The sequence below is a fragment of the Mytilus californianus genome, unplaced genomic scaffold, assembly GCF_021869535.1.
Source record: "Mytilus californianus isolate M0D057914Y unplaced genomic scaffold, xbMytCali1.0.p SCAF_6, whole genome shotgun sequence".
In the NCBI taxonomy this organism is placed as follows: domain Eukaryota; kingdom Metazoa; phylum Mollusca; class Bivalvia; order Mytilida; family Mytilidae; genus Mytilus; species Mytilus californianus.
In genome coordinates, this window is record NW_026262712.1 from 23,239,304 (window position 1) to 23,249,098 (window position 9,795).

The 9,795-nt window shown below is 32.2% G+C and overlaps 1 long non-coding RNA gene across 1 annotated transcript; it reads right to left on the reverse strand.

Moving 5' to 3' along the window:
• Positions 1-5,569: 5,569 nt before the first annotated feature.
• LOC127706490 (uncharacterized) lies at positions 5,570-9,783 on the reverse strand. The gene is made up of 4 exons (XR_007984484.1): positions 9,600-9,783; positions 8,567-8,682; positions 8,010-8,095; positions 5,570-7,247 (listed from the first exon to the last, which is right to left on the reverse strand). It is a non-coding gene; the product is annotated as an uncharacterized LOC127706490 (long non-coding RNA).
• Positions 9,784-9,795: the final 12 nt, after the last annotated feature.

Here is a 9,795-nt window from a genome sequence, read left to right on the forward strand (position 1 = left end):
TTTCCAGCAATTTTAAATTTGTAAAGCTTTTTGGTTATAAATAATCCTTACATATGTATTTAATGTACTTTAAATGGAAAGAAAACTTACAAATAACATATCACATTAGTTTAAAAGGGTCTTAGGCCAAGTAAGACTGAAAATAATTTAGGGTCAATTTAGGCCGTATCACATATTTACATTTAAAAATGCATATTGAATCTATAGGAAATAAAATTTTGTGTCTTTTCTATCATTTCTATACTCAGGTGACATGATACAATAAATCTGAGCACAAAAAGACTCTTGCATTCAACTTTTTTTGCAGACAGTATGGTCTGATACAAAGATTTTTCACTTTTTAGTGAAAAACATGCATGCAATTTTAGTCTCAACAGGCTTATATTTGAACCACTTGCTATCCTACAGAAGAAAAGAAAGATATTATGTGACATAAAACAGGTACAAAAGACATTGTTAAGTGCTTTTTATACAAATTTAGTGAGGTCTTTATAATGGACTTCAACTTTTATGTTCCAAGCTCCTCACATTTAACTTGATCCAAACAGGGCGTTAGACAAGGATCATATATACAACACATTTTGCACATATTGTCTGAGATAATCTTCTTTTCTGTAGATTCAGAGTTCACAAATGAGTAATACAACTGGATTGAAGCATAGAAACACAAATATTGACACATAAAAACCTGTCAGATAGAAAGTCAGAATGCCACTTATGCATCAAAATTGAAAAAGCTATGAAATGCTTATTTTGACCATAAAATGCCAAAATTGGTCATTTTTGCAGAAATTCTATCATAAAAAAGTTTAAATCCTTTAGTTTTATGCTATTTGATAAATTGACACCATCAAATCATTCAGGGAAGTTGCCAAAGTACAGATTCTATATTTCCTGATTTCACCTCTTAGGTCCGAGTACACAGTTATTTCGTAGTGCATTTCTTTTAGACAATAAATGAAAATTAAAAAAATCCCACCTGCGCTTTCTCAATAATATTTTTACAGTGTGTTGTACTACTTTTGGGACAAATTATATCAAAATTATAGAAAACTTCATCGGCTCTAACTCAAAATATGGACAATTTCATGTTAAGGGGGTCTTCAAATCTTTTGACAGCTTCCGAAGTGCTAATTTCTAACATTTTTCAGCTGGACCAAATCACTACTTTACTTTAAAATTCATGACCCAAATTGTTTTACAGTGTCATTTCACCCCCCTACTTACTATTTGAGTCATAAAACATGGAGAAGTAAATTTGGAAGGGGTATAAAAAAAATCGACAAGTAACACACTGTCCACACTAGGGACTATATACGTGGACAACGAAAATCAAAGGACGATAACTGTGTACCCGGACCATGAGCCTAATGGTATGTTAGCCGATAGGATTTGCTACGAAATATTACAAGAAGCGCAAAAGCTACAATTATATAGCATTTGCAACATTAAATATAGCATTTGCAATAAATTAGTGCTTTTGCATGAAAAAATTACTTTTGACCCTTTTGATAATTTGGTTGATTATGTAGGGAATCACTGATGCATGAATGGAGCGGGCCCCCTCTTTAGCAGTCAGTGGGCCCCCCTTTTGAATTTTTTTCTGGATCCGCCACTGGTTGAGACATCCCTGTGCTGTATGATTATTCTATATTTGTATGCATCCTTTTAACATTGTCCTTTGTTGGATAGTGGTCTCATTGGCTTTCATACCAAAGGTCATTATTTTATATTTAAAAGAAAAAAAATTGCAAAAACAGGTCATATAATTAAGTTATGGCAAAACACTCTTAAACATTTATTTTTAGCCCTCATGTTGGCTTACATACATAGTTGACCTATTATTCATTACAAATGAGATACTGACCTATTTGTGTCTTAAAAGGGTTTTGTATCGCTCCCATAGAATTTTTGCATAAAATTGATATTTTGCAATAAGAATAATTATGATTGTTTCTGGGCAATTAAGTCCTTAATAAAGTTGAATGCTAATTTTGGCCATGTCAATTGATTGGAAAAAATAATCCTGATTGTATTTTTTGCTGTTTCAATCTACTGTAGTTTCACTGACAAATAAACTGTTAACACAGAGATATGTCTCGCCTATCTGTTATTTTGATAATGCTAATATTTGTTGAAATTAAAATAGCAATACTTTAACATGTAAGTTATGCAAATATTCAGTCAATGAACCATGACTGAAGGTACAGGGCTAAACAATCTCCATGGAAATGAGATGTGTCAATGCTTATACAACTGCAAACCAAATACCATTGACTTAAACAAACCTAGTAAACACAAACAGTAACTTGTAAACTAAGCAAAAGTTTCAAAGTCAATAAACCAAGACTGAGGGGTAAAGACCAAATATTCTCCATGGAAATGAGATGTACTAATGCTTATACAACTGCATACCAATTATCACTGACCTACCACTAACAGTTCCCCTTAAACTGACCTAATCACAAACTAATACATGAAAACTAAGCAAAAGTTTCAAAGTCAATAAACCATGAATGAGGGGGCGGGGCCAAATAATCTCTATAGAAATGGGATATGCCAATGCTTATACAACTGCATACCAAATATCATTGACCTACCACTAGTGGTTCCCCATAAACTGACCTAATCACTAACTAATACATGTAAACTGCGAGTACTTTCAGATCTGTACTTAGTGTCTTTTTGTTGTTTGGATGTACAACTACCCGGCAACGTCCATTGTATTTGTATTTTATCCATCTGATGAGTCAAGCCTCTTTCAACTGAATTTTATAGTTCGTTCTTATATTTTACCGTTACACCACTGTCCCAGGTTAGGGGGAGGGCTGGGATCCTGCTAACATGTTTAACCCCGCCACATTCTGTATGTATGTGCCTGTCCCAAATCAGGAGCCTGTAATTCAGTGGTTGTCGTTTGTCTATGTGTTACATATTTGTTATTCGTTAATTTTTTGTACATAAATTAGGCCGTTACACCACTGTCCCAGGTTAGGGGGAGGGCTGGGATCCTGCTAACATGTTTAACCCCGCCACATTCTGTATGTATGTGCCTGTCCCAAATCAGGAGCCTGTAATTCAGTGGTTGTCGTTTGTTTATGTGTTACATATTTGTTATTCGTTAATTTTTTGTACATAAATTAGGCCGTTACACCACTGTCCCAGGTTAGGGGGAGGGCTGGGATCCTGCTAACATGTTTAACCCCGCCACATTCTGTATGTGTGTGCCTGTCCCAAATCAGGAGCCTGTAATTCAGTGGTTGTCGTTTGTTTATGTGTTACATATTTGTTATTCGTTAATTTTTTGTACATAAATTAGGCTGTTAGTTTTCTCGTTTTAATTGTTTTACATAAAAACTTTGAGAAAATAAGGATTTTACAAGATTTTCAAATATGGCTTTTGAAACTAAATGTTATAAAATTATGAAAAGAAAAGTAGGGCTTAGTGGGCAAAATGTTTTAATGGCACTATACATGGATAAAACCAGAGGATTACGAATATCTGACAAAAATTCAAAAACAAGAGCGAACATCTGAAATGTCTGGCCTGCTTTAAAAATACTATTTATAATTTATTTTATGCTGATAGTTTTGGGTCATGTTCAGATAAACCAAGCCAGAAAGACACCTTACAATCATTACAAACACCCGGGGTGGGGGGAGTGTTACTTCCTATATTTTTAGTGGTACGAGTGTGGATCGAGCAAAACAGGGTCGCTTTTTCATGCCCTGTTGGTTAGAACAGGGTCCCTTTTCATGTCCTGCTGGTTAGAACAGGGTCGCTTTTTCATATGCCTTTCTGGTGAGAACAGGGTCTTACAGGGCCTTTTTTTTAAACAAAGTATTCGTCTAGACCAGGATCGCTTATTTAACTGCTTAAGATACAGTCTAGAACCCGGGTCTAGAACAGCATCTATTCTACATTTTCTTGAACATGTCTAGAACAGGGTATGTTTTTAAATATTTCTGTTTAGAACAGGGTATATTTTTCAATGTTTTCTGGTTAGAACAGGGTATGCTGTTTAGAACAGGGTATATTTTTCAATGTTTTCTGGTTAGAACAGGGTATGATTTGGCAAGTGCTGTCGGTACAGTTAAACCAGAAAGGATAGTCAGTAACCCCACCCGGGCAAACACCAAATATAGTTGACCTATTGCTTATATAGTATACAAGAAACAGACCAATTAATATATATAATTAAATCATGAATACTAGACATCGATATTTGTAATAATGATAATAATAATAATTTATTTATATTCAACAAAATGTGTTTAAATAGTTTTAAGTATTAATTGTTTTGATGTTCTTAAAGAAACTGATCCAGTTAAGTAGTGCCAGTGTCAAAGGCGAAAAATATAGTTCAATGGTTCGTTGTTAAAAACTTGGACTAAGAAAAATGTCCACTTCTATGTATTTAACTGCACACCTCAGTACCCTTATTACTGTCATTATACTTTGAACAATGAATGAAGTGATTCCTATTACCAAATTTGTTTTGGGTGAAAAATTTAAAACTTCGGATGTGTTTAAATCGAAACTAAAACAAAAATCTAGACTCAAATTTTTATCTTCAAAAAAGTGCAGAATGGAATTGAACTATATGCAATACAAACGTGTGAAATGACGCATCACTGGTTTGTAATGGCTGCTTGGATCGAGTGGTTTCACCAACAATGCGTCGGACTAAAACTGTGACTGAGATGACGAAAAACAATTAAAGCTCTCTTCCTTAGACTTTCCCAGGTTAGGGGAGGGTTGAGCCCTTGTTAAACCCTGCCACATTCTTTAAGTGCCAGGTGTGAGGAAGTCAGGAACCTGTAGTTCTATGGCTGTTGTTGGTTCATGTCTCATATTTGTTTTTCATAAATAGTTTTGTTATAAATTAGGTCGTTTGAATTGTTTCATATTTTTCATGTCAGGGCCTTTTAAAGCAGACTACACGGTATGGGTTTTTCTCACTGCTGAAGGCTGTACTATTGCCTATAATGCTTACACCCACTTCATTTGAACTTTTGTTAGTTGTCTCATTGACAATCATACCATATCTCCTTATTTTCATATTAACCAGGAAAACTTAACATTCAGACAAAGAAAATGAGGTCAAGGTCAGATAAAACCTGCCAGACTGACATGTACACCTTACAATCATTCCATACACCAAATAAAGTTGAAATTCTGCTTACAGTATCTGGGAAGCAGATCAAAACATGTGACTTTCACCTTGATCAATGAGGTTGAGGTCAGGTGAACCCTGTCTGAAGAACATATAGACATTGCAATGACCCATATCAAATCCTATTTCTCATCATTGAGAAATTCAAATAAAAACAAATCTTTTTTTAAGCAGTTGCTGAACCATGAAAATAAAATCAAGGACAACAGACATGTGACAGACGGAAACTTCCAAACATATGGCATCTGTCTGTATTAATGGTATGATTAAATCCTCCAAGCCTATCAATTTCTGAAATATAAAGCTTAATACAAATAGTTTCTGCCGCTGCCAGATCCCAATGTCTTGCATTCTGAAGTTTTCGTGGCAGGTGAGACAAAAACATTTTATACAAACATCTTTAATAACAGAGAATAACCAGAAAAATTTGCATCACATATTATTTTAATACTGAATGGAATTCAAATGTTAAAAGTTAAGAGTTAACAAAGACATTCAAAATCATAATATTGCAGAATTTAAGACACTGTTATACACAGTATAAATATATACCGAGATGATAGGTTTTATCGCAAAACATCTAAAATTGAAAGAATTCTACTTCCATTTAAACATTCAAACTTTAAGGCCATTTAACAATTCAAAATATACCCACTTTTTACACCACCCTTAATGTTTATTATCTAGAACTCTGCAATTTTGTTTTCATATTATTATTTTTTTTTTTTTTTTACAGAGCTCTAGATGATAAAAATATTGGATGTCTAAGGTTAGAGGTATAAGCAAAGACATTGCAAATCTAAGACACTGTTAAGGTGAAATATACAGAGAAGATTGGCTTTGTCTCCAATATCTAATAATAAAAAAATTCTTCAAAGCCATTTTCAATACCCAAGAAAAATGTACAGCTTGAAAAAAACATTTTTTTAAAATACACTAATGAAAAGAAAAAACTTATTCAACACAAATCATTTACCAATAAATATCTCTTGTATTTTATTTCGTAAATATATTGGGGAGGGGGAGAATTCAAAATATAAAAAATATAACCACTTTTTACACCACCCTTAATGTTTATTATCTAGAACTCTATTTACAATTTTGTTATTTTTTTACAGAGCTCTAGATAATAAAAATATTGGATGTCTAAGGTTAGAGGTATAAGCAAAGAAAATCAAAATAAGAATATTGCAAATTAATGACACTTTTAGAGTGTAATAAATGGAGAAGAATAGGTTTTGTCCCCAAATATCTAAAATCAAAACAATTGTACGTCCAATTAAACATTCTGACTTTAAAGTTTTAAATTTCATAAATACATTGGTGAAAAAAAGAAAATTTAAAATATGCCCACTTTTTACACCACCCTTAATGTTTATTATCTAGAACTGTTTAAATTTTGTTTTCATATTATTTTTTACATTTTTTTTTAAACAGAGCTCTAGATAATAAAAATATCAGATGTCTAAGGTTAGACACATCAACACAAGCCATGAGTTTGGTTGAAGACAAATTTACCGGTTGCAATAATTGTTCTCTATTTCTCCCCACTCATCATCATAAGTATTCTCCCTCTCCCACTCTGACCATTCTACATCTTTCTCTCTCTCCCACTGACCATATACAATTATGAAATTTCAGTCATATATTTTCATTGCCAAGAATATTTTGTCTCTGAAGTGTTCATTGTTCAACTATGCTGATAATCTGTTAAGTGTGTTATAAGTTCATCATTTGAGTCAGTTAGAGACCTAACCTCTGAGATGGTGATGAAGCAGCTGTTATGTTGATTATTGCTTTTGTTAATTTCAAAGTGTTGATAGTTTCGTCTACCCTTTACTCTATGAGTTAATCTTTCTCTTTCCTTATTCTATGTGGTCTGTTTTTACCCTTTACTCTATGAGTTAATCTTTCTCTTTCCTTATTCTATGTGGTCTGTTTTTACCCTTATCTCTATGAGTTAACTCTTTCTCTTTTCTTATTCTAGGTGGTCTTTTTTTCTTATGTATACCTTTCAGATGTTTCCAAGTTTATCAGTTCAAAGTTCATCAGTTCAACTGTTCCTCCTCACTACAAACAACAATTTAATTAGTTAATTCAATTGGATAACAAAAATTTCAAAAGAATATGGGACCAGCACTTGAATTTTGAACAAAAAGGTTTTACAGCAATAATGGAGAGCAGTTCAGTACTATTCTGAAAATTAATGTCACTACCATAGAAATATTTTCCCCAATTTAGGTCCCTCAAGCAGGCTTAGATTAAAAACTCTCAAAACAGCGTCGTTTTGTTCTAATTTCAGATATGATACAAAAAAGTGAGGTATACGGACAAAAACTAAAAATAACCAAAATACATCGACAATTATTTCATTCTTTTGACGTCTAATAATCTTTTCATAAAATTTTCCTATTTGGTCTCTTTATTTAATACAGTTGATACCTCCAGTTGGAGTCATGTTACCATTATTGCACATATAATGTTCAAGTTGACCATAGGGGGCATCTTGACATTGTTATTAAGTATAAACATTTCAGTTCATAGGTGAATACTCTACAGCAACTGTTATGATGAAGAACAATAATTAAAGTAGTTACTTTAATCAACTGGTTATTTCCAGTACATCATGTTCATAAGTTGACTGAGTGAAACAGTTCTTAAGCAGCTCTGTCACATTGCCAACCGAGAAAGATATATTTGTAAACTTCCACATCATTTGGTCTCTGGTGGAGAGTTGTCTCATCGCCAATCAAACCACATCTTCTTTTTATTAGAACATTGTGACATCAGATGGACAGATAATTAATTCGCTAAGGAAGTAAGAATACCAACCTTGTATGAGGTGAGATCCTGCTCCTGTTTTACTCCCATCAAATAATTCTGCTGGTATGATACTTGTAGCACGATTTGTCGTACATCTGAAACACAGAAAATATGTCTTAGTATTTTGGATCATCTGCATGAACAATATTTATTTATACTTTATACCTTTAAGAATTTTACAGTATACCCTTACAATATTAGAAACAACTTGAACTTATTATTTGGTCCAATACATCTCACATTTACCCCAGTAGTACTTTTTTATCAATCCGATCAATTTGCAAAACAGAATGACAGAATTACAAGAAACTACTAGGTTTTTTGAAAATTGACTTTTTTTTGTTTTGAATATTATTATTAATCCGATCAAATTTGTAAAACAGATTGACACAATTTCAAGAAATTACTAGGTATTTTGAAAATATTTTGTTTTTGTTTTGAATATTGAAAGCATATGCTGGCTGCTATTAGAGTGCTGTACAATGGTTCCAATTCCATATTAATTCATATCAGGTGATTGTATGCATCACAATCAACCCACCAGATTCCTTAAGGTAAACACTTACCGTTAATTTATCAGAATATTCTTCATAAGTCTAATATCCATATTGTGATGGATCCTTGATATGAGATGTCCAGCATAAATTTTAAGAATTTCTCCTTTCAGGTTGAACATTGAAATCTGGAATATAAAAATAATTCATATTTATGAATTGGCAGTCACATACTTCACATGAAATAATCATTTAAATTAAAACTATTTCATTAAGATTTTTGTATGTTTTTTTTTTAAATTTTATAAGAAGATAATCAAACTAATTGATTTCATTTGGTCACTGCTATATAGATTTCTCCATTGTCAATCCTACCACATCATCTTAATGTCATAGCTAATATGACATTATTGTTAAATACATTTTTTTCCCTTTTCTATCAATATATCTATGGCTGTTATTACCCTCCATCAGTGTTATTCAATAAATGATTGTAAGAAGATTCTCATTTTGCAAAGAATTCTCTCAGTTGTATGCTTGGTACAGTTGTTACTTTTAAGCTTTTTTCAAGTGCTCACTTGTATTTTTCTTTCACAATTTGATAAACTATTTCCCCTTGTTAGCATTCAATTATTATTTTTTTACTTTGTAAAAAGTTTTGGCTGATTTTACAAATAACCAACAAATCAAAATAACATGCTGCCTTACAATAGATTCTAATGAAATATTAAGCTATTATTTTTATAGGCATTTTCAATGTTTTCAACTGAGGAAATATCAATGTCTTCATCTAAGGAAATTTATTGTCAAAAAGTATTTATTGGCAGTTTTGATATAACTTTTCTTTTCGATACTAAGTATCTATATCAAGTCATACAAATTTCATAATTCTTCATGTTCAACAATAAAAAAGAAAACCAGAAAAAATTACAAAACATTATCAAAAATATATTAGCCACGAAAAATTAAATATTCAAGAAGCATCATAAATCAGGAACAAGAAAATCATAAAATAAATACACACTAACAGGTTTGGCCATTAAAATTCAAAATTTAAATTCTGTGCAAATAATACACTTTTTACAGACTTGAACTATATCAATACCTTGTGTTTTTCTTGAGAAAATGTCAGGTATGTAATGAACTGGAAATCTAATCAACTATGTGTTCTGGATAATTTCATTGCAAAAGGAAACTCTGTCTGTCTTCTGAACACTTCATTGCAACTTAGGAACATCTGTTTGTGCTATAGAATATCTGTCTTCACTATAGAACAGTATGTAGGAACATGTCTGCACCTA